Source organism: Balaenoptera musculus, chromosome 1 (genome assembly GCF_009873245.2).
Source record: "Balaenoptera musculus isolate JJ_BM4_2016_0621 chromosome 1, mBalMus1.pri.v3, whole genome shotgun sequence".
In the NCBI taxonomy this organism is placed as follows: Eukaryota; Metazoa; Chordata; class Mammalia; order Artiodactyla; family Balaenopteridae; genus Balaenoptera; species Balaenoptera musculus.
In genome coordinates, this window is record NC_045785.1 from 7,033,799 (window position 1) to 7,058,689 (window position 24,891).

Consider the following 24,891-nt stretch of genomic DNA (forward strand, 5'->3'; position numbering starts at 1 on the left):
TTACGGTGTCTCGTCCCTCCTCAGACAGTGACCCAGGATCCGACCCACCCTAACAGGCCACCCTCCAACACCTAGCTTCACATCACCACGCACTTCAAGAAAAGGGTCTTTTTTCCTTTTGGATTTGGGTGGTTTTAGTGGAACTTGTTTGGGGATGAGGTGGGAGGGCTCTGCTTAAATCTAACTTGGCCTCAGCACACAGACTCACAAAAAGCAGCGTCTGGATGAAGGCTGTTTTTAAAACAATTCGAGGAGAATCCGTGGATGACCTCTGAGGCTGTGTGCCGGTCAGGGGGCTGTTTTCCCACTAGTTGTGTTGTCCTCTGTGTAAGGCCTGAGAAGGACAGGCACTGAGAAGGGAAGAAATGTAAGGAAGTGGAAAGAATACCCCCCCACCCCCCCAACCACGGCATGAAGTTGAACTCTCACGTCTGTCATCTTTAGGAGGTAGGATTATGCTCATTTTTACAAATCATGAAATTGAGGTGCAGATGGAGTTCATAACTCACCCAAGATCATTCAGCAAGTAAGGAGCAGGCCCAAACATCAAGATCAAACCTGACTCCTGGCTGCACTGTATCTCCTAGATCTCACTTCATTCTTTCAATGAACAGTAATCATGCCCCGCACACAACTGGTGCTCAATGAATGTTTCTTGAATGAATCAATGAAATGAGCTGTCACAGATGGCAGGGGCTGGCCTCATCACTGTGTCCCCAGGGCTCAGCACCAGTGGGTGCTTCCTAAGTTCCAGAACAGTGACACTTCATTTACCTGGAGGTCATTTACTTAGCCAGGTCGACTGCTTGGATCCTGGCTAAAAGTCTGAAAGAAGGTAGAAGGAACCACAAGCTGTCCACAGAAGTCGCAAATCCTTAAAAGTTCAAATAGTTGTCTCGGAGACCTTCTCAGGCCCTCAGTCGGAGTCTGGTTACCCTTACTTTACAACTCGTGCTAAAAAGTTTGCTTGCTGACCTTACAAGCGTTGGCTGAAAAACTTCCTGCTAGAGGAAGCTTGCTGGCAACACAATCTGGGAATTCAACTAGCATTTTCAGACTAATAGGTGGCATTATGGATGGAACAACGCACCAGGAGAGGTAACAGGAGAGACAAACTGCCCGATTCTCGGATATCTGCTAGCTTTGAGAAAGCCAGTTGGAACTATAGCATCTCTGACGATTCCTCTGGCCAAAATTAAAGGAACAGCAGCGAGAGCACGCAGACCTCAACTGTGCTCGCTCACGACTTGGTGTTTAAGAGCTACACATGCGCCAGCCTGAGATGACACACGTGCAGTGTCCGAGGCCGTGCTCGTTTTCATACCTGCTGGTCGGCAGAGCCCACTTCTGAGCTGGGGCTGACGTCATGCAAGCGCCGCGGGGGCATGACGTCATCCGAGTGCGCCTCCCACGGTGCCGAAGCCCCCGGGCTCCTACTAAGGTGTTGCTGTGGAGACGGGGCGTCGAGCCCCACCCCCGAGACGGGATTGGAGGAGAGCTGGTCATCTGACGTTGGTGAGGTTTCGAAAGCGCGCGGGAGGCGCTGTGGGGCGCTCTCTGCGCGGGTTCTCCTGGCAAGTCGGATACCTTCCCGAAGTTCAGCCTGGCAATTTCCGGGAACGCCGCCCCCCCCCCCACCCCAAGTTAGAGTCAGAGCCCAAAATTCAGTTTGAGGGGCTTCTTGACTTACGGTAGTAAATTTCGGATGTACCTCTTGTCCAAGTAAAGTACAAATTCAAACTGCCCTAGATCCTATTCTGCGTGGGGCAGGAGGCCCCGTTAAGGCTTAAGTTTATCACTTAAACAGCGTAGGGATGGGAAGGAGTCTGGACCAGAAGACTTAGTCCTAGGGGTAACCTAAACTTTTTTTAAAATAAATTTATTTATTTATTTACTTATTTTGGGCTGCGTTGGGTCTTCGTTGCTGCACGTGAGCCTTCTCTAGTTGCAACGAGCGTGGGCTACTCATTGCAGTGGCTTCTTGTTGTGGAGCACGGGCTCTAGGTGCGCGGGCTTCAGTAGTTGTGGCTTGCAGGCTCAGTAGTTGTGGTGCGTGGGCTAAGTAGTTGTGTCTCACGGGCTCTAGAGCGCAGGCTCAGTAGTTGTGGCGCACAGGCTTAGTTGCTCTGCGGCATGTGGGATCTTCCTGGACCAGGGCTCGAATCTGTGTCCCCTGCATTGGCAGGCGGATTCTGAACCACTGCACCACCAGAGAAGTCCCAACCTAAACTGTTTGAGTCTCAATTTCTTCTCCGTGAGATCTTTCCCATAAGCATATAAATATATTATTTCTTCCTTCCTAAGAAATCCTTCCCTTGACTCCATTTCTCCCTCCAGCTCACACCTCATCTCTCTCTCCTTTCTCTGAATATCAGAGCTCCTTGAAAGAGCGCCTATAGTCACAGTCTCCAGCTCTCCCCAGTCTTTGTCGAACCCTCTTCCCGCATACTCAGTTTCTTCCCCATCTTCTTCTCACCTGCTCTGTCAGCAATGTTTGAAACAGTTTATCACCTCTCCTCTGAGAAACACTTTCTTCACTTGCCTTGCAGGACTGCACACTCTTGGTTTTCTTCCTTGTACTTCTCAGTCTCAATTTCTGGTTCCTCCTCATTCCCCTGACCTTTCAATGTAACAGTACCCCCAGGACTGGCTCCTTGGATTTCTCTGTCTTTTCACTTAATGTATCTTGGTGACCTCATGTAGTTTCATGACTTTAAAGACCATCTATATGCTGATGAGAGCCTCTCCCCTGAATCTCAATACCTGTGTTTACAACTACCTATTCGGCATCAAAACTTGGATGCCTAGTCAGCTGCTCAAACTCATCATGTCCGAACGGAATTCCTGAGCTTCTCCGCCAAAAGATACTTCACCCATGCTCTTCCTTATCTCAGAGAATGGAACCTCTGTCCTTCTAGCTTCTCAGGCTCCAAACCTTGTGTTCTTCATCCCGCATCCAATCTGTCAGCAAATCCTACTGGCTTTTTCTTTAAAATATACCCAGAGTCCTACCTCCACTGACACCACCTTAGACCCAGCCCCTCATCTCTCACGGATTATTGTAAATGGGTTGTTGTAATTGCCTCCAAATGGTTCTCCCAGATTCTACCTTTACCCCTCTCTTCCTCAGTCAATGTTCACATAATGACAGCCTGAGTAATTCTGTTAAAAGTCATATCATGTGGCTCCTTTTGAGCAAAACCTTCCAAAGACTCCCCTCTCACTCAAGTAGAAGGTAAAGTTCAATCATGGCCAGAAATGTCCTCCACCACCCGGCTCCTGGAAGCTTGCTGAGCCACCTCTCCTAACTTCAACTCCCTCACTGCCTTTACCGCAGCCACGTAGGTCATTTTGCCAGGCTTCCTTATGCCTCCAGGACACTGGACTTGCTTTTACCTCTGCATGGAGCTTGTCCTCAAATAGCCCCAAGGCTCCCTCTCTCAATGTAGACTCAGACATTCTTTGCTCAGAAAGGCCTTCTCTAACCTCTGATTTTAAGTTACACATCTGACTCCGTAATCCCACATTCCCATTGGGCTTCATGGCATTTATCACCTCCTAATATACCATTGAAACTTACTTCTTTATCTTATGTGACATCCCTCTCCACATGAAGGCAATGATTTTGTTTTGTCATGGCTGCATCCCAGGTTCCTAGACAGAGGCCAGCAAGTGATAGGTGCTCAGGAAGCATCTGCTGGGTGAATGGATTCAGAGGGTTCAGTACTGGTTTCAAGCCAGAGCTTTAGGGGCTTGTGTTCCAGTCCTCCTTTGCCACTTAGCTGCTTTGAGGCCTTTAGGAAGTTTAACTGAATCTCAATTTCCTCATTTTAAAAAATTAATTAATTAATTAATTTGTTTGTTTGTTTGTTTATTTTTGGCTGCATTGGGTCTTCAGTGCTGCGTGCGGGCTTTTCTCTAGTTGCGGAGAGCGGGGGTTACTCTTTGTTGAGGTGTGTGGGCTTCTCATTGCAGTGGCTTCTCTTGTTGCAGAGCACAGGCTCTAGGCTCACTGGCTTCAGTAGTTGTGGCTCGTGGGCTCAGTAGTTGTGGCTCGCTGGCTCTAGAGCGCAGGCTCAGTAGTTGTGGCACACGGGCTTAGTTGCTCCGTGGCATGTGGGATCTTCCCAGACCAGAGCTTGAACCCATGTCCCCTGCATTGGCAGGCGGATTCTTAACCACTGTGCCACCAGGGAAGTACTCAGTTTCCTCATTTTTAATGTCAGTAAAATAATACTTCTTTCATTCAACAATATGGAACCCCCCCCAGCCATGTGACCAGCAAGCACTGTGCTAGTTGCTGGAGACTCTACAGAGAACCTAAATGCACATTTCCTCACTGCTCTGGAGTCTAGAGCCTGAGGAGGGGATACAGACAATATCCCTGTAGTCCTCCAAATAAGTGACTGTTTGCAAACTGTGATAAGTGTGACAGAGGAAAAACAATATAGGGCTGAAGGGGGAGGGGTGGGGAGGATCTCTCTGGGGGAGTGACTTCTTAACTGTATTAGTCATCTTGGGCTGCCACAACAAATACCACAGGCCAGGTGGCTTAAAAACAACAGACATTTATTTTCTCCCAGTTCTGGAGGCTGGAAGTCCAAGATCAAGGTGCTGGCAGGGTTGGTTCCTCCTGAGGCCTCTCTCCCTGGCTTGCAGGAGGCTGCCTTCTCCCTGCGTCCTCACATGGTCCTTCCTCTGTGCACTTGCAATGCTGTTGTCTCTTCAGATGGTTCTAATCTCTTCTTATAAAGACTCCAGCCAGATCGGCTTTGGGCCCACACTAATGGCCTCATTTTAAAATACTTAACCTCATTAGAGGCTCTGTCTCCAAATGCAGTAACATTCGGAGGTCCTGGAGTTAGAACTTCAACATGTGATGGGGCGGGGGCCACCATTCAGCTCATGGCATTAATTAAGATCCAAAGGATGCTGGGCTTCCCTGGTGGCACAGTGGTTAAGAATCCTCCTGCCAACGCAGAGGACACCGCTTCAAGCCCTGGTCCAGGAAGATCCCACATGCCGTGGAAAGACTAAGCCCGTGTGCCACAACTACTGAGCCTGCTCTCTAGAACCCGAGAGCCACAACTACTGAAGCCCGTACACCTAGAGCTCGTTCTCCGCAACAAGAGAAGCCACCACAATGAGAAGCCCGTGCACTGCAAAGAAGAGCAGCCCCCGCTCACCGCAACTAGAGAAAGCCCGCATGCAGCAACGAAGACCCAACGCAGCCAAAAATAAAATGAATAAATTAAAAAAAAAAAAAGATGCATAGGAAGGAGAGATGGGACAAGGGGAACCCCAGGGAGACGGAAGAATACGCACAGAAATCCCATGGCTGGAAGGAGTGTGACAGCTTGGAAGAAATGACAGGCCCATGTGGCTTGAGCTCGGGGTGAGGGGTCTTGGTAGGAGATACACTGGGGTTTGAGGGGAGCAGCCCACACAGGGCCCTGGAGGCCACCTAGGCGTATGGTTGGTGATGTGATAGGTATTGTCTTATGAAAAGATTCCTCTGACCACGGTGGGTGGAGGGAGGCTGTCCCCAGCTCCAGGGTTGTGGTGTACTGAGGACTAACTGATAGATGACACGGTGAGTGTCTCACTCCAGGGCTCAATAAAGGGTTAACTGTGAGTGTTTTTAATAATGCCCCCCCGACACAGTTGATGGGGAGACTGATGAAAAAGAGACCAGGCAGGGGCTTAATAAACTGAAGTGATAAACACACAAGCACAGTAAGGAGAAGCATCCAAAAGGACGGGATCTCCACATTTGGGGGCTCTGGATATAATACAGCTTAGACAGATGTGATTTATGATTAAAACTGAGAGTTTTAGATGAAACTAACACAGAAGAGAAAAGGTGTAGATAGAGCAGTTGAATGCTTACCCCCTATGTCTGTCTCCTGGAAGCCAAAATACAGCGGAAATGATTTGGTGAGAAGGGGCACTCGTCTTTTTTTTTTTCAGGCCCAGCTAAAATCTTCCCTTAGGTTTTACCTTGGGGGAATGGATACACAGCAGGTAGTCCTAAAAGACCTGGAGGGAAGAAGGGGTGGTTATCTCCCATAGGCTCTCAGTAATGATGGGGGAGTGGGCTGTGTTCTCATTTCATTCCTAGAATTCGTATCAGGAAGTGAAACCCAGTGTCACTTCCCTCCCACCTTCAACTTGAGTGGTGAATCTGCCCTCTGATGACTTAAGGCAGCAAAGACTCATTGCCTGTTTGCATTGGAGGGAACCAAGATGAGCATTTCATCCCAGTGGCGAAAGAGCAATAAGTATCCACTTTGATACTCTGGACAGAGGGCCATCTGCCAGTGATTGGGAATCTACAGGGCAGCCCATCCTAATTTGGGGCAGAATGAACTGTTAGAATCTGCTTTGTAATATTAGGCCACATCTATGTCTTGTAAGTCTTGGCCTGGCCTTGAGGAGCTACACAGACCATGATCCCTCCTCTTTACAGTGTCAAGTATTTGACAATAACTGTATGGTCCCCTTCTGAGGCCTCCAAGACTTCTGTCCCCAAACTGAACACCCTCCCTCCCCCCAAAAGTGTTCTTTTCTTAACAGTACTTTTATGAATATCCTCGTACATAAATCTTAACATAACTGTCTTTGGATACATTTCTATAAGCTTAACTACTGGGACAAATGGTACGTTTTATAGTTTTTGCTCTGTGTTTCCAGATTACCCTCCAGAAAGGGTGATTTTGTTTGTACGCCCACAATCAGTTTACCAAAGAGCCTGTTTCCCCACTCCCTCGCCACCAAACTGGGGAATTTTCATCCTTTTAATCATTGCCAATCTGATAGGGGAAAGTGATTATCTCATGGTTGCTTTAATTTGCATTTCTTTGACTACGGGTGAAGTTGGACATGTTTTCCAATCACATCCTATACTTTTGCAATCAAGTTTTGGAGCTAGACGCAGGAGCTTACATGTATTCCAGTTAAATTTTATCTTGCTGGATTCCACCAATCATTCCTTCCTGCTGAGATAATTTGGATCCTGATTCTGTGATTCCAACATATTGGCCTTCCCACACAGCCTTGTGTTATTTGCACGGTTGATAAGCAGTTATCTTTGGCTTCATCCAAGTTGTTGATAGAATGTTAAAGAGTTTAGGGCCAAGGATAGAACGGCTTGGCGGGTCACTGGAGAAATCCTTGGGAGGACACTGCCCCACGTGCTGTTAGGATTCTACCTGACCACGCCCAGGAGCCATGGCCTGTGGGTGGAGCCTTCACCTGGGGCAGGGGCCAGGCACAGACTCCAGCCCGGACACTAATCGACTGTGTGGTCTTGAGCAAGTGGTGTCACCTTAAAGGGAGATGTGACACATGATTATCTATTTTCTCTTCAGGCTCTGGTGGCCTTTTTGTCACTATTTTGTCCATAAAGATTTCATGAGAACCTTTCAAACTATTGTCAAAAGTCATCACTCTGGGACTTCCCTGGAGGTCCAGTGGTTAAGACTCCATGCTTTCACTGCAGGGGGCACAGGTTCGATCCCTGGTCAGGGAACTAAGATCCTGCATGCTGCACGGTGCAGCCAAAAAAAAAAAAAGGATATATAGATATAGATAGATATACAGATATAGATATAGATATAAAGTCATCACTCTATGGCAAAACGCTCACCAGATTTACTAATCTAATGAAAGACATTCCTTCGATTATCAATATTGACCCTTATGCTCGCCCTTTCTAAATGCTGGTCAACCATTCATGTGATTATCTGCTTTAGAATTTTGCCCAGGATCAACACTTAGCTCACTGGCCTTCCATTTATCCAATTCGTAATTTTTTTAAATTTGGGACATTTGCCTCCATTCTGCATGATTCCTGAAAGTAGTCTGAGCGTTGGAAGTGTTCCGTGCTCCCTGCGGAGACAGGTCGGTTCTGCCACCCTGGTTCAGTTTTCTTTCATATCATGAAGGAGCAAGTCACTGGGATTGTCTCCTCTGCTCCCAGCATAGACAGAGGGTCCAGGGAATCCGAGGAGGGTTAATAGATAACTTGGACAGTATTGACAAGGAAGCAGGTAGAATGGCCCAGTTTGAGGGGAAAGAGGGTCTTTGTGAGGCTGAGGTTTGCCAACTGTTCTCGTCATTGGCTGAAGAAACAGCTCCAGTGGGCCTGGAAGAGGGGCCTCTGGTTATCCAGCTCCGGGCGTAATGAAGAAAACAGGCATCAACAGAATCGTCTTGATGACACATGATGGCAATTTTCTTTGAATGGCTTCCATATCAAAAATCAGACAAGACTATTCTAAGGAAGGAACAGTAAACACCCCCATGTAACAGATAAAGAAACTAAAAGAGAAATTAGGTCACTGATTTAAGTGACATAATGAGTCAGTCCTAACTCTGGCCATCTGACTTCCTCTAGCCATGTCTGCGAGGTAGTTGTTGATTTTCACCTTGTAAATTTACCACTAATGGACATAAAAATGGTCATTCCTTGCCGTGTGTTCTTGCTCAGACTAATAATAACCACAAGAATGATAATAAAGACTGATACTTAGCTCTCCTGTATGTGTGCCAAGCACTGTCCTAAGTGCTGCACATGAGTTAACCCTTTAATCCTGACAGCACCCCTGAAGGGTCAGTGCTGTTTTCACTTGGTTTTTTCACAGATTATGAGATGGAGGCATAGCTGCGACCTGCCTGAGGTCACACATCCCTGAAGGGGCACAGCTGGGGTTGGGACTCAGGCAGCCCAGCTCCCCAAGTCAGGAGAGATAAGTAAATGAGGACGAAAATGGAATAGCTAGTGGAAGTTATTTCTCCCCCAAATTATGAATGTCTTGTCAACAGTGGTCTCAACTGCTGTGGAGGAACAAACCGACTCTTTCACCCCCTGAACGAGCTGCGTGAAAAGGAAGGAGGAGCCATGTGGAAACAGGAACTCGGGATGTGAATAACCTGTCGGGTGGGCGCACAGGCTCTGCGGAATCCTGAGGGGACGGCATAAACCGACGGTGAGTGTGACCATGATGTGGGACACACAGACACCAGGACCCAGGATTATAACCAAGCCAGATCCGTGAGACGGGGCCTCGCTCCACGCGCCCCCCGCCTTCCAGTAACAGGATTGCGAGCGCAGTGACCACTGGCACAGGGGAGGGAAGGCCTGCAGACCCGGCCAGGCCTGGGCTCTGATCAGCAGAGTCCCAGTATTGTCTTCCAGTTGCTAGACGACGCTGCTTTCCAGTACATGATTAGGGATATAAAAACTAAAATGTAAGGAAAGCATTTTCATACAAATAATTTCAACCGCAACGAGGCAAACTGGCTTCTGATGAAGTTGGCAAGGGCAGGTAATGAACTCACTCCAGTTGACATATTGAGAGTTGCTCTCTCCAGATCCAATTGGCAGCATCATAATTATGGAAACGTCCGTGTTGTTTCCACTTATCCAGGGTTAGGCCTGCTGGTATCTGATTCAGTGTTTACTTCATGAATGAGGTCAGTTCCCAGCACAGCTGGGGTTTCAGCAAAGGAACCAGAGCCGCTGGTCAGCAGACAGCGTTCCCAATCACCTCTGACCGTGGATGTCAGGGCCGCCTTCTCACAGCTCACCCACGCTAGCCACTCTCTCTGGCATTTTCTGGGGCTTGGCTCTCCTCCCTGCTCTGCTGACACTTCCCTGTAGGAGCAGACGGAACCCGAGCTGCAGCCTGAATGTGATGAGATCACGTCCAAGTTTCCCACAGCCCAGCGGTTCACTCTTCAACCTGCCCCCCGGTATTGCGACATCTCGCCCCTTCTGAGTTTCAGAACTGCCAGGAAACCGGGTCGGTTTTTAAAATTATTTATTCCAGGATGGTTCCACTTGTGTGGCGTGAGAGTGACTCAGAATACCTTGGAAGCCACCTCCAGAGGTAACTATGTCCCACAGGCCAGAGCATTCTCTGGGCCAACTCCCCACACTGGTGAAAACAAGAACAAAAGCTCACAAGGGCTCAAAACACTCGTTTACGGAGTGACATCCCCAAAGTTCACGGAGGTGACAGGGAAACCTGCTGAGGGCAGAGAGGAGAGGAGACGCTCCACGGCAGGGCTCAGCTCCAGATGACTGCAGAAGCAGCAGGGGTCTTCAATGTCATCGATCCGCTCCCCTGCATCCTGAGCTGCAGCCTTGGGATGGCAGCAGCGACAGAGTGTGAGGTCCAAGTCTGAAGCGGCTGTTTCTCAGCTCTGGCGGGGATGTCTTTATCTCAGTGAGAGAAGGTCGTAGGAAGCTTAGGGACAGCAATTTGGTTTGGATTCCACAATGATCATGGGAATCACATGCTGAGACAGTTTCACTCAAAATCTGTGGGCTGTGGGGGGAATCTGGAGTAGGAGGTGGTTTAGGAGCAGGAGGCAAAGGCAGATTCAACAAGGAAGCTTCCTCTTTCTCAACATCGACGAGGCAGAGTATGTGCCACGACCCACGTTCTCACCGCCTAACAGACCAGTGGCTGCTGACACAGATGCGAGAGAGCAGCATGGAGGAGCCACAGTCCCAGATGTGAAGAGGTGAGCTCTCTCTCCCACTGACCTCCGCAGAGGGCGTTTTAGGATAAAGACTTCACTCTCTCTCTCCTCCCAAGGGTTGGTCCAGCGGCCACAGGAGACTTCAGAACGTCTCTGCCCACCGGAGAGTCTAAAGAGCTTGTTCGACTCGAGTCAGATTCAGATCACTTCCCTGACGTGCTCCCTCAGGAGCCCAACCTGTCTCAGCCCCAAGATGCTCCGTCCACCCATTCCTGTGACCCGGACCCCCGTTACTTGCTGTCGATTCTGTTGGCCGTTGTATCCACCGTTGTCATGTCAACTTCTAATCTAAATGATCTTTTCCCTTCAATATGCTTCTGGAAGTTTTGGAAGATGAGGCCCTAAACAAAGTTCTTTCCTTCACCCTCTCTGGCCTCATCACCTTGGCTCTCTGTCCACTTGGCTGCAGCTGCTGACACTTGAACGTACCAGACACACACGCACCTCAGGGCCTTGGCACGTGCTGCGTCCTCCGCCTGGAATACTCTCTCTGGGTTGTCCACGTGGCTCCCTCAATCCCTTCCTTTAGGTCTTCATCCACATGCCTGCTGGCCAGTGAGACCTTCCCAGCCACTCTCCTCCCCAGACCCTCCCACGTGTGTCCTCCTTCCATACATGTTTGTTCCCAGAGCTTTTAACCCCATCTCAAACAGCACCCACTACCTGTCTGGTCTCCACCTACCTCCCCCATTGGAACGCCAGCTCCACGCCGGCAGGGGTTTTTGACTCTTTTGTCCACTGTCACAGACTCATACCCGTAACAGTGCCTGGCGTATCCACCCTGAAATATTTACTGAGTGTTCCCTGCACACCAGGCACCAGTCTAGACACTGGAAGTTTTTGCAAAAGTTTGTCCAGTGATTGAGGCATTGACTCTACTTTAAGGAGCTCAGTAGGTCCAATAAGCTGAAAGAAGCTGTGTGTCTCTTGATTCCTCGCAGAGATTTGAGGAGTTGGATAAATACTTTGCCTCTCTCCCTCTCCTTCGCTGCCCCCTTGATTCGGTATATTCTACTTTCCCAACAGTCACAGGAAAGGGGGCTCATTCCAGAGGAAAGGCAGAACCTCCTATGATTTAGGAACACAGGTGTTCGCTCTGCCGGGGCCAAGCGAGCCTGCTTTTTACGAGCTTCTGAGGAGGAAATGCATCTGACGTGTTGTCACCTCCCGGTTGTGAACAGAGAGCCCTGGGACTGGTCGAGCTGTGGGCGAGGCAGCCACATGCAGGCGGCCGGGCCGTTACACAAGCTTTCCAGAGAGATTGGGGTGGGGGGGTGAGGTTGGGGGGGGTGGTGAGCTGATGCCTCAGCCACAGCAGAGGGACGGAGGCTGCAGCCAGCAGCCCGGCTGGAAAGTCTGCGTAAAGGACACCTAGAGGAAGAGCGGCCTCCGTCCCTCTCCGCCCCGCTGTAGCCCTGCCTTTCTCACCCACTCCCCACCCCAGAGATTTGCAGCCCAGGAGGCTCACTGCATCTTGATCATGTAAAAGCTCACTGGTTTCTCCCAACAAATCAGAACTTCTTTTCTTTCCTCCCTTTTGAAAAGCCTTTTGTGAGAGTGGGAGTGACCCAAAAGTAACCTCTCTGTTCCTGTCTGAAGGGAAAATATTTCCAGATCAGATTGAGCAGTCTGCAGTGCCAAGCCCGGGCATATATGAATACTCGATTATGCCTCCTAAGCCCCCAGCCGGTCACAGTTTCAGAAACGAACCATAAGCAGAGCAAAGAAATTGCGAATCAAGAGGTTTATTATTTTCCCCTATGAAGTATTTTGAAACCGAAGTTTCCACATTTTTAAGGGTTTGATGTCATAACATTCCCATGTATGACTGCATTTTGAAAAATGGAGTCATTGTGTGTGTGTCGGAATGTGAGAGGTTTAGCATATAACTTAGAACCAGGAATCTGAGATGCACAGACAGGACAGGCCACTGGGCATTTGCTGTCATGAGTTCATGTGATGGTAAGACTGTTCTGGAACCGTCTGGAAGTTAAGTGTCAGTCTTCTGAAAAGAACTGGGACCTCTGAGTGCCAGCTGTTGTTATGACAAGTGCAGTGTAAGCAGGTTTCTATTTAAAACGTTCACAGCTGGTACTTGACTATTTCTTGTTTTCCAAAGGGTACCCTTTCTCCCTCGGATTTTTTTCCACGCTAGTCTGGTTTAACCCAACCTACTGGGTTTAACCCAACCCAAAGGCATGAAGAGAAGGACATTTATAAAAGGAGCTGGGAAGTTGTGGTCTTGTGCTGCCGGAACCAGGCTCAGATGAAGACAAGACACCCTGGAGACAGTGCTGGAGGGTGAGGGGTGGAGAGTGGCCCGAGATGGCGAGGAAGGAGTGTTTCCCTGGCTTTGTGTGAAAGAGGAGGTGAAGGCAGACACCCAGGTCATATCCCTTCACAGCCTGTCTAGTAATGCCCTTGGGTGCCCCCTGGGATCCAGGACGCCTAATCTAAATAAACTCCAGACCTGTCGACAACAGTTGCCTGTGGGGGGCAGGGGACACTCCAGAGAGGAAGAAGGAGAATTTAGAAGTGGGGTGAGCGGGGCTGGGAACGGGGAAATGGAGGAATCTGCAGCACGAGCAGTCGAAGGCAGAGACCAAGGATGAGCTGGGTGTCAGGACGGGAGCCCAGAGCCTTTATTATCATTTAGGTCCCCAATCTTCCTCGCCTTAATTACGGAATGAAAAGCGGTGAGGCTCGGATACTCAGGGACCGGGGGTTTAAGGCTGTGGATTTTGTTCCTATATTTCCCCAGCTGTGTAAGACTTCTCCCTTCTGATCTTCAGAGGGTCCTCCTCTTCGTCCTCCTGCCTCCATCCTCCCTCTTCCTTCCTCCCTCCTCCTGCATCAGCCCTCCTCCCTCTCTTCTCCCTCCTCCTCCTCCTCTTCCTCCTCCTCTTCTCCCTCCTCCCTCCTTTTCTCCATCCTCCTTCCTCCCTCTTCCTTCCTCCCTCCTCCTGCATCAGCCCTCCTCCCTCTCTTCTCCCTCCTCCTCCTCCTCTTCCTCCTCCTCTTCTCCCTCCTCCCTCCTTTTCTCCATCCTCCATCCTCCCTCTTCCCTCCTCCCTCCTCCTGCATCAGCCCTCCTCCCTCTCTTCTCCCTCCTCCTCCTCTTCCTCCTCCTCTTCTCCCTCCTCCCTCCTTTTCTCCATCCTCCATCCTCCCTCTTCCCTCCTCCCTCCTCCTGCATCAGCCCTCCTCCCTCTCTTCTCCCTCCTCCTCCTCCTCTTCCTCCTCCTCCTCTTCTCCCTCCTCCCTCCTTTTCTCCATCCTCCTTCCTCCCTCTTCCCTCCTCCCTCCTCCTGCATCAGCCCTCCTCCCTCTCTTCTCCCTCCTCCTCCTCCTCTTCCTCCTCCTCTTCTCCCTCCTCCCTCCTTTTCTCCATCCTCCTTCCTCCCTCCTCCCACCTCCTCTCCCTCCTCTTCCTCCTGGGCACAGCCAGTCTCAAAGGGGCAGGAGCAGCTCAGAGTGACACCAGTGGGGACAGAGGTGTGCTGGAGCTGGGCCTGCAGCAGTCAGCCCTGGAACAAGGCAGCACTTGTGCATATAGAAGCTTTTCAAGGCGGTTTCACAGATACAGGGACGTTGGAGCGAGAGGAACAGAGAAATTCCAGAGATTTTTCACGTGCAAGCGGATATTTCCTTTGAGAGTTCGTAGACTAAATACTACTCCTTGTGTCTGAGGGACGGTGTATACTGCTGACCTGGCAATGTTCTCTGCGCGGAGCAGGCACCAGGAGCCCCACGGCGGCCTGGAGGGCGATGGAGGCAGAGGAAGGTGAGGCCGCCTGAATAAATGTCTTTATGGAAGAACATCGCGGGTGTTCTCCCCCTGCCGCACAAGACGTCCATTTCAAATATGGAGGAAGAACTTGTTGGCAGATCTTGGGAATGAAATGGGCTGGACTTCTCAGTATAAATATACCCAGGCCTCTCTATTAACCATTTTCACGTATGTACATATATTTTAATCGACTTTATTTTTTAGAGCAGTTTTAGATCTACAGCCAAATTGAGTGGAAAGCACAGAGAGTGCCCATGTACCCCCTGTCCCCACATGCACAGCCCCTCACTATCAACGTCCCCACCAGAGCGGCACATTCGTCACGCTCAACAAACCTACACTGACATCACTGTCACCCAAAGTCCATACCTCACGTTAGGGTTCACTCCGTGTTTTGTGCATCCTATAGATTTTGACAAATGCATAATGACATGGTAGTGTCACACGGCCTAAAAATCCTCTGTGCGCCCCGTATTCATCCCTCCCCTGCCTCCAACCCCTGGCAAACACGGATCTTTTCACTGTCCCCATAGTTTTACCTTTTCCAGAATGTTCTACAGTTGGAATCATGCAGCCTTTTCAGATTGGCCTCTGTCACTCAGTAATGCATTTAAGGTTCCTCCATGTCTTTCGTGGCTTGATGGCTCCTTTCTTTTTCGTGCTGAATAATATGCCATTGTTTGGATGTAGCCATTTTCATATACATTTAAGCAGCCAGATTCTTTAATGGGGTGACATAAGTTACCAATAACTACTATTGGAATAAAATCTGTGATAAGAGAAAGGCAACACTTGGCTTAAGTGGAACAACCTCTATATCAACCCTATTAATATGAGGGCTATTATCATCCTTCTGGTTGTAATAAGTAAACTGAGGCACAGAGAGGACCTGACAGTTAAGTTAGTGTGGGGAGATCCATAAAAAGAACGGAAGAGTCTAGAATCCCGGCTGTTTGCTCTAGCTCAGATCAGAGCGTAATAATACGTTAGTAGTGTGTTTTTTTTAATATAAATTTATTTATTTATTTTTGGCTGCGTTGGGTCTTCGTTGCTGCGCGTGGGCTTTTCTCTAGTTGCGGCGAGCGGGGGCTACTCTTCGTTGCGGTGCGCGGGCTTCTCATTGCGGTGGCTTCTCTTGTTGCAGAGCACGGACTCCAGGTGCGCGGGCTTCAGTAGTTGTGGCTCCCGGGCTCTAGAGCGCAGGCTCAGTAGTTGTGGCGCACGGGCTTAGCTGCTCCGCGGCATGTGGGATCTTCCCGGACCAGGGCTCGAACCCGTGTCCCCTGCATTGGCAGGCGGATTCTTAACCACTGCGCCACCAGGGAAGCCCATTAGTAGTGTTTTAAGTTGATAAATGCGGGGAGGGGGATGGACCCTTACCCTCAGCTCTTCAGGTTGCCGGGCAAAGGGAATTCCTTAGAGTAACACTCCTTGCCTCTCCCCCTCCCCGAACCACTTCCTCCTTTCACCCCAGGGGAGGAGGAGCCACTTTCCCAGTTGGGCAGATGGGGAAGAACTGGGCATGCTCAGAGTATCCCCCAGCTCCTCTCTGGGATAGCCTGGCTGTGGAGCACGCATGGGTCAGCTGGTCAGCTCTCAGCCAGCCTGCGTAAACCAGGAGGTCCAATTCAGGAAGGCAACATCAGCAAGCCCACTGGCCCACACACCCAAGCCATGTCCTACAAACAGGTTCATAAAAATAATGACACTAGCATCCCAATCTCATTTTCTCTGACTCCTGCCTCTGACTGGTTGTCCTGATTTAAGTGGGGAGGACACCCACTTCCAAACCTATAATGTCATCATGAGTGGCTCTGACAGGCTCTCAGCACCTTATCAGCCAGATTCTTACTGGTGCCAAAGTGTCTCCACCATCACTGAATCTGGTAACTTTGACGCTATTTTAGGCCCAAGGGACAAGTTTTAGTGAACTGAAGTAGTAAATTACATTAAAAGCACTGAACTAGCCTGGAAGCACAGCCAGCCTACTTTCAGGTAATCATTTGATCCCTTAGAGAAATCCAACTGAAAAACTAATTTTAGACCAGAAATTTAACTACTTACAGCCTATACAAAAAGTCCATCTGGAAAGGTCTACATAGAACCAATTGCAAACTAAAATTTCCATGAAAGAAAACAGATATTAAGGCTACATCCAAATTTTTATCAGGAGTTGCAGAAAACTTCCCTCTTCTGTCCTAATGAGTTTTTTTTTTCCTAAATGATGTTTTTAAAATTTATTTATTTATTTATTTATTTATTTATTTATTTATTTTGGCTGCGTTGGGTCTTCGTTGCTGCGCACGGGCTTTCTCTAGTTGCAGCGAGTGGTGGTTACTCTTCGTTGTGGTGCGTGGGCTTCTCATTGCAGTGGCTTCTCCTGTTGTGGAGCACGGGCTCTAGGCACGCGGGCTTCAGTAGTTGTGGCACGCGGGCTCAGCAGCTGTGGCTCACGGGCTCTAGAGCATAGACCCAGTAGTTGGGGCACACGGACCTAATTGCTCCACGGCATGTGGGATCTTCCCAAACCAGGGCTCAAACCCATGTCTCCTGCATTGGCAGGTGGACTCCCAACCACTGTGCCACCAGGGAAGTCCCCATCCTAATGGTCTGATGCACATTTTCATGCCTTGAGTCCATCCCAGTACATCCAGGTCATTTGGTAACATCTGAATTTTCTTGAGCCAAGGTTGAAATACCACCATGGCTTATTAACATCGACAGCGACAGTAAAAAGTGTAATGTTTCTGTATCTGCCTACGTAGGGACTACACAAGAACCACGATGAGCCCCTTGAGAACAAAACCTAATTTACATATATGTCGTGTGTCTTGTCCACACAGCATCATTCATGAGAGCCCATTAATATTTGACAATTAGGAGAAGGAGGATGGCGATGATGATGGAAAAGGTTTTCCTGAGCTCAGTTACCATCTTGGCTGAGGTGGGCTGCTCAATGAGACAGACACTGACTCACTGTGACTAACAAGTTACCGTTCCCAGCCCCCTCCTCCCTTGTCTACCTCAACTCAGGCTGCAAGAGCCCAATGCACCTGGCCCAGTTCTACCAAAGGACATAGGCATGGATGTCTTCTGGAGGCCTTCTGCAAGAGGTTTTGCTTTTCTTCTATGAGGTGGATAGAACTGGTGATGCCCCTTCCCCTTCTCCCTGCCTTGACAGTGGGCATGATTCCTGGAGCTGCAGCAGCCAATCATGACCATGAGGTGACCAACCAACTCTCTAAAGCCGCTAGTAGCCTAGTGCACAAAAGCTACTCTAGCTGCCAACCTTCTCTCCCCTGGGTGTAACTATGGCCATCACAGGACATCAGAAATGCCTGGAACATCATTAATCCAAAGAAGACAAGCTGCACTATTAAAATTAACTGCTGGCCTACTACCCTCAGCTAATACAAATGGAACAAGATGTTAAAAAATGATTCTGTTTCAACTCTGGCGAAGGTCCTGAGGCAGTACCAGTAGGTCCCAACTACTCTCATGTTCCAAGGAGGCACTAGACCACCTCTGCATGGCCTGCAAAGAGCTGTGACCACCCACGGGTTGGAGGTGGCAAGGCCTAGAGGGAGAGATTGGAAATTAGATGATTTCTGTAAAGGGAGTTGTTGGATGCTGTGGCCCCAACTGTGGACGGGAGGAGGGGGCCTAGTATGGAGGACTTTGAGGAGGCGATTCACAGGGCTGACATACGTACCCAGTAGCTTGGGGGACCAGACAACTGGTGTCTGTCACGTACCTGAGAAATCTTAACAGCAAGAAGCCCTAAAGTTGGGACTTCCTTGGTGGTCCAATGGTTAAGAATCCGCCTTCTAGCGCAGGGGACTCAGGTTCGATCCCTGGACGGGGAACTAAGATCCCACATGCCTCGGGGCAATTAAGCCCGCGCGCTGCAACTACTGAGCCCGTGTGCTCAGGAGCCCGAGTGCCGCAACTAGAGAGAAGCCCACGCGCCACAACAAAGATCCCGCGTGCCGCAACTAAGACCCGACACAGCCAAAGAAAGAAAGTCCCTAAAGTCATTACAAGGAGAGGCGGCTGCACAGTTAGGGACAGAGTCCCACCCCTGGTTTTCCCACGGAGCAGAGCTGGCCCCAGAGGGCCGCCGGCAGAAAGGGGCTGAGCCACGAGGCTAAAACACCAGCTGAGCGAGTCTCCATCCCCCTCGAGGGAACCACATGTGAGCCAATCCCCCAGCTCATGCGGAGTCTCCAAGAAACCCCAAAGCCCCTCACAGCTTTGAGTGGCCAAAGGATGCAATGGCTGATTACACGGGGGCCCCAATCACTTCACCCTGGAGGGACCCAGTGAGTGGGAGGGAGGAGAGTAGACAGAAAATGTGGAGAAACCAAGTGTGAGGGTTCATTTTATGTGTCAATTTGACTAGGCCACGGGGGGCCTAAATACTGGGCCAAACATTATTTCTGGGTGTGTCTGTGAAGGTGTTTGTGGACGTGTGAGTCCGTAGACTGACTGAAGCCGATCGCCCTCCCCGCAACCCGTGAGTGGGCCTCATCCTATCCATTGAAGGCCTGAGTAAGAAAGAAGGTTCCCTCTCTGCCCGACTGTCTTCAAGCTGGGGCATCATCTGCTCCTGCCTTTGGACTCACGCCCACACTGGGACTCATGGCTTCAGCTCTGCCCAGTCTCCAGCTTGCTGTCTGCAGATCTTGGACGGCTCCACCTGCATGATCTGTGACGGTCAGTTCTTTAGGGTAAATATATATCTCTGTCTCCTATCCGTTCTCTGGAGACCCCAGCCTAAAACACAGGGGGAGCTTCGAGAAGGGCACCTCTGCCATCTCCCACCGCAGGCCGCTGGCGGGGCGCGGAGTTCTGGAGCTGAGTGGGAAGAAATTTAACCTCTATACATCCATGTTGCACAGAGACCCCGTAGACTTGAAATGACCAGAAGACTTTCTGCCATCCATCGGCTGCTGGAAGGTCACAGAGCTGCAGAGATTGCCCTGTGGAGGGGGATGGCGGTGGCTAGAGAGAAACCAGTCCCCCAGGTAGTGTGGGACGGGCCCTGGAAACTAAAGAAGAGAGTTTCACTCTGCTGCACCCACAAACCCCATCAGCGCCGCACCTCGTTTTCACAAACATGGTGTGTGATGCCTGCAGATTATTTGTGTTTTTAGGCAGAACCCAAACATTTCCCAGGTCCCTTCTCCCAGACACCAAACTCCTTTCTCCCTCCTTGGCAATCTGTGCAGGTTTTAGAGCACAATAATGTGTGGAATTGAGACCTTTGGTTTATTAAAAGTAAAAAGTAGCTTCAAGGAGCATAGAATTACACAGTTCCGTTTTAAATGTGCTTGAAAAGCAACTCCTTTCAAAGCCGTATCATTTCCCATCCTGCAAGAATCCCGCTGGCATTGGAAGGGTGGCCTCAAATCGAGTTCCAAGCTGTGTCTCAGCCGGTGAGAGACACGGCAGACAGTGTGTTGAAAACCACCAGACCAGGAGTAGCCGATGTTTATCTGTCTCTGTCGAATTCCCAGGGATACTACGGGGCTTTCCAAGCCCATGTGGGAAGCGTCGTCAGCCTGTGGCCAGAGGTGCAAAAAGCATGAGATTGGGCAATGTCTGCATCTTCGCCCCCGCTGCCCTCATCTCGCTTGGTGCTGGCTCTCTCCGAGTCCTCTGGGCCCCTGGGCCAAGGCAGGCTGGATCCAGCTGGATATTTATAGCGCTGCTACATGAGGGCAGCTAGTGGGAGCAGGTGGTTTCTGATATGGGGAAAGGAAGCTATTTATACCGGGAGTTGGCTGAAAATCAGCCAGAGGGCAGACTGCAGCCATAGTTGGTGTTCCTTGTCCTCCCAACGCTGGGGAAAGTTCTCGGCATCCTCAGGTGAAAATATCTCTCAGCCTCGCTGCCTAGACAGTTCGGTTCAGCAGATGCTGGTGGAGTACCAGCTGCCGGGCGGGCACTGAGATGAGTAAGGAGGCCCCTCTCCTCGTTATAGTCCGGCAGGGGAGACCTTGTGAAAGTAAATCGTGATGATGTGGTCCATCTCTGCCCGCTGAGAGCGCCACGGGAACACAGACACCAACGTGATGGAGGCCGCTGGGCCTTGGGGAATGGAGATGGGGTGGGGAGAGGGGAAGGAGGGGTCAGGGAGGACCACAAGGCCACGGCTGCGCACCTGGCTCGGTGGGATGGACAGGAAAGGTCCAGGGAGGGAGGAGTAGAATTCAGGGTGTGGAGGTTTTGCAGCCTGACCTGGTGCATTCTGGGAATATCCAGAAATCAGCCGTGACCTGAGGGGAGAGGGGCTTCCTGAGGGATGTCGGAGGAGAAGGCTGAACAGGTGAGCAGGGCTGGGCCAAAAAGGGTCATTGCCCATGCCCAGGAATGCGCACTAATGCCAACTTCGCCTTCGGGCAGGAGGAGCTGGCAAAGCTTTCTAAGCAAGGAAGCGATCGTTATTCCAGGGAGCAGTGGAAACTGCGGATCTGTGAGCAAGTTCCTCCCGTGTCCCTGGTGGCACCACGCCTGGCGCAGCCGGTACAGCACAAATGCTTGTTGAAAGAGCAGACGCGCCAATCTACACCCCTGTCCGGAGGTAATGTGTGCAGACCACCCGCGAGATGCGTCCAGGCAGACGTGCTGGGCACTGGATGGTGGCTGTAGGCACCGTCCCCTCCAACCCCTTAGGCAGGTCCAAGCCTCCCCAAGATTTCTTCCCATCACACTTCTCTGCCCCGCAGTCCAGCTCTGTCCTGCCCCCGCTCTGATTCTGCCTGTTGCTTTATCTCCACCTTGGCATCCACCCTGGCACGGGTGTGGCCTCAGGCCTCCTATTTGAAACCCAAGTAATAATCATAACAACAACAAAAGACACTTCTGTGCGCTCTGGCTGAAGGTCTGGGGAGTTGAGGCAAGTTTACAAACACTAACAACTTAAAACGGAGTATTACCCTTCTGCTTGTTCTTAAACATCCGTAAGCCATTTCTGCCTTCACCCCACTTCTTGCTTTTTCCTCTCCCTCCAGGCTTCTCCCCTTCTCTCTCTTCCCAGATGCCTGTTCTTTGATTATGCGGGATAGTTTAAGGTGTTTGGGGTTTGGTTTGGTTTCTTGGTCTCCTTTCCTGCGAACTCTGACTGGTTCACCTTTCACCCTTTAGTGGTGTATTTTTGTAAACAAAGACCTTTTGTTCCCTAAGAAGAATGCTGGTCCCATAAGGTAAGAAAGTCATTTTTCCCATATCACAGCATGATGGAGCAGCTGTGTGATTTAGTTTATACCTGGCACCATAGGGGACGAGAAAAATAAGAACTGTCCTTGGGGCAAATGTTGGAAAAGGACAGATTCTTTGCTTGACCAAATTTTTTCAGACTCCTGAAACTCCTAGGCGCATCTGTGCCCTTCCTTGTAAAATCCAGTTTTAGCAAGAACCCTGCTAAGTCAGTTCAGCAAGAGCCCCCCAACCCTTGATATCTGATCAGTTTCTTATCCCCCACTAGTCCCCGGGGCTGTCTGCCCACCCTGGCCTGTTTTCGGGCAAGAATCCTCTGAGGTCGGTTTAGCCAGAACTCCCCTTACCCCTGATGTTTCCTCTTAGGAATTTTCCACCCACCGACCCCACCCCTGCTCCTTGGCTATAAATCCCCACCTGCCTGCGCTGTGTTCAGAGGTGAGACCAATCTCTCTCCCACTGCAGGGGTCCCTGCACCCGTCGCCATGGCCCCCCTTTGAATAAAGTCTGCTTTCCCGTCTTCAACAACTGTCATTGAATAATTTTTTCTTTAGCAGGAAAAAAGACTTAACCTAGAGCACTTCGACTTGGTATTTAATCACATGCCCCATGGGTGGCCACACCGTATAAAGTGTAGAAAGCAGAGGTGAAACATGCCCGTGGTGCTGGGAGCAGACAGGACAGGAAAAGCGCTCTTCCCCATGACCTTGTATGGGAAGAATAAACACTCCAGCGCAGCTAATTGGGTTTCAGAGTTGGAGCTGATGGAGGGAAGAGGAGGGGCTCGCTGGGTCAGCTCTGGGGATGAGGAAGAGTGGGGAAGGGCGATGACGAAATGGGGAAGGTGGAAAGAGAAGCCGTTTGGAGGGAGGAGAAAATATAAGTTTTAGATGTATGAAGTAGGAGGAGACAGAAGCCGAGAGGCAGCTGTGAACAAGAAGTGCCCGGCAGCACCAAGGCCAGGGCTGGAGAACGCTCTGGACCAGCAGGTGTGGGCCGTGCTCAGCAGAGAACGTCTCCAAGGGCAGCACCTGGTCCTCAGCCCCCAGGGGGTGTCAAATTCTCGGTATGCCTTGTCTTTCTAGAGGGATTGGGAACTTGCTGAAAGTTCTGGTATGTTCCCGACCCTTCGATGTTTGACTCAAACTCTTGGTTTCTTCTTGGAATGCTTCGAAGGTTTTCAATGCAAATCCAGACTTTTCCCCCCTCACTTATATATTTCTGTCCCATATCCATTTGGCTTGGTCAGGGCTTAGCAGAGGAAGCGAGGAAACACACGAGCTGGGTGCCAACGGTCCAGCCACTCTGAGCAGCCCCCACCCACCATGATTCAAGGCAATGAGGCCACTTTGGAGGAGCCTTAGAGATATGCACTAGGACAAGCACGCGGAGACGTGCAAAAGGCTACAATGCAAGTAAGTGTCTTTGTGGTAAAGCAATGCCAATCCCACCAGAGGCAGACACAGGACCCAAGGTAGAAGAAGAAGGTAAGAGAGAGGCCCCAGGTCTGCAGGGGCCTGAGGACAGGTCACAGACGAGCAGGGAAATGCAAAAACACCAGGGCAAAGGTGGCAAGTGTTTCATAAAGCAAACTATATTTCATTTAAAGGCCATCTGGGGACTTCCCTGGCAGTCCAGTGGTTAAGACGCCATGCTTCCACTGCAGGGGGCACGGGTTCGATCCCTGGTCCAGGAACTAAGATCCCACATGCCATGTGGTGCAGCCAAAAAAAAAAAGGCCATCCATTGGTCATTCGTTCTAAGAGTAAACAATTCCTTGGGAAGAGCTGTCTTTTTCAAAAATGATCAGCTCAACATCACTAATCATTAGAGAAATGCAAATCAAAACCACAATGAGGTATCATCTCACATCGGGCACAATGACCATCATCAAAAAACCTAGAAACAATAAATGCTGAAGAGGGTGTGGAGAAAAGGGAAGCCTCCTGCCCTGTTCGTGGGAATGTAAATTGATACAGCCACTATGGAGAACAGTATGGAGGTTCCTTAATAAACTAAAAATAGAACTACCATATGACCCAGCAATCCCACTACTGGGCATATACTCAGAGAAAACCATAATACAAAATGATACATGCACCCCAATGTCCATCGCAGCACTATTTACAATAGCCAGGACACGGAAGCAACCTAAATGTCCATCGACACATGAATGGATAAAGAAGATGTGGCACATATATACAATGGAATATTACTCAGCCATAAAAAGGAACGAAACTGAGTTATTTGTAATGAGGTGGATGGACCTAGAGTCTGTCATACAGAGTGAAGTAAGTCAGAAAGAGAAAACAAATACTGCATGCTAACGCACATATATGGAATCTAAAAAAACAGTACTGATGAACTCAGTGGCAGGGCAGGAATAAAGACGCAGACACAGAGAGCAGACTTGAGGACACAGGGGGTGGGGAGGGGAAGCTGGGGCGAAGTGAGAGAGTGGCATGGACATATACACACTACCAAGTGTAAAATGGATGGCTAGTGGGAAGCAGCTGCATAGCACAGGGAGATCAGCTTGATGCTTTGGGACCACCTAGAGGGGTGGGATAGGGAGGTGGGGAGGGAGGCTCAAGAGGGAGGGGATATGGGGATATGTGTATGCATGTGGCTGATTCGCTTTGTTGTACAGCAGAAACTAACACACCATTGTAAAGCAATTATACTCCAATAAAGATGAAAACATATTTTTTTAAATGATCAGAATAGGGACGTCCCTGGCGGTCCAGCGGTTAGGACTCCTGTGCTCTCACAGCCGAGGGCACGGGTTCAGTCCCTGGTCGGGGAACTTACATCCCCACAAGCGGCACAATGCAGCCAAATTAAAAAAAAAAAAAAAAAATAGTATGTGTCTGTTGCCCTTAAAATTCGTACTTGGCAGAGCAAGAAGTCAGAAACATTAAGTCCTTCCAATTAAAAAGGAAAACAATGGCTCTGGGAGGCCGTGAACTTGAGGGCACCTCTCCATCGCCCAGCTTGGCACCGGCAAGCGAGGCCCTCTGCAGGGAGAGCTCCAGAAGGAAGGCCTGCGGGGAGAAACAAGTTTTTCTGACTTCTTTCTGAGAACCAGACGGAGCTTCCTTTTCTCTCCACGCCCCCAGCCCCGCAACAATCACCACATGAAAGCTCTGTTGTAAAAATGTCCCAGGGCAAAAACTTGCTCAATCTAGGCTCAGGGACATGGCGTGTGTGCACAGAGGCCGGTCCCATCCGGGCCGGTGGTGGGCAGAACACAGATCCCAGGGGACCAAGGGCCAAGCTGACCTGTAGAGGCCCTGTTTGAAACCAGAGCATCTTTTCCCATCCAGGGC